The 989-nt window shown below is 31.0% G+C and overlaps 1 pseudogene; it reads right to left on the bottom strand.

Annotated features, from left to right (window-relative positions):
• Window positions 1-497, bottom strand: part of LOC107636462 — a 3,214-nt pseudogene extending 2,717 nt beyond the window's left edge.

Raw genomic sequence — 989 nt, 5'->3', positions numbered from 1 at the left:
TTTATACAAATTTTAATTAAAAACTCTTGTAAATATGTAAATAATAATTTTAATGTTTTTATTAAGAGAAAGTATGAGGAGACAATGATTTTAGTATACAAGTGGAAAATGGATTTTCTCCAATTTTTTTAACACTTGAAAGAATAAAGTGTGATCTCTCACCTTTAATTCTACAAGTGTGACCAAAATTAAAGAGGAGAGAGAGAACAATAAAAGATGAGATTAAACACTAGATACCATCCAGTTTTTTTTTATTGGAGAGGATCCACTCCTACAATGTGTATAATAAAATTAAAAAAAATTAAATTAAAAATTAAATCATTAATTATTTAATTTCAAATTTTAAATTTTAAAAAATTAGAATTAATATTTAAACTCATTCACACTACGTACAGTTATTCCTAATCTCATCATAACCTCCGATACACACATCTAAAACTTGTCGCTTCACGCCACTCTCCCGATACTCGACCAGATGGGTCCTTGTAGATAACCATTTCCGACGCCTCTTCTTCCCTCTCTTCTCATCCAATCTCTCTCCCTCTCGGATATACCATAACCCTTCTCTCACTTTCTGCCTTCAAAGTTTAGTGGTAAGCATCGATGGCAACACCACCAGCTAGGGCTCGTGCAGATTACGATTACCTAATCAAGCTCCTTCTTATTGGGCAGTGTGGAGAAAAATTGTCTGCTTTTGCGATTTTCTGATAGTTCTTTTACAACCAGTTTGGCAGTATCAAATCAAATACTCAATTGTTTACTTTTGATTTTCACTCGTGTCTCTTCCTCTGTTGAACTTTTTTTTATTTTTAGTTTCTTCAATTTTATGGTTACATCAAATCATAAGACTCATGTGTCAAATTATATATTTTTTTAATAAAAGTTAAATTGTTGGATGCTCATAGTTGCTTTTTCTATTTATTTATCTCCTTCTTCTTCTATTTTAATGGTCAATTTGAGATGATCATTTTAGTAGGTATGCGGATGGT

The sequence above is a fragment of the Arachis ipaensis genome, chromosome B04 (assembly GCF_000816755.2).
Source record: "Arachis ipaensis cultivar K30076 chromosome B04, Araip1.1, whole genome shotgun sequence".
NCBI lineage: Eukaryota > Viridiplantae > Streptophyta > Magnoliopsida > Fabales > Fabaceae > Arachis > Arachis ipaensis.
The sequence above is the reverse complement of the archived record's forward strand: the minus strand, read 5'-3'. Positions and strand labels throughout refer to the sequence as shown.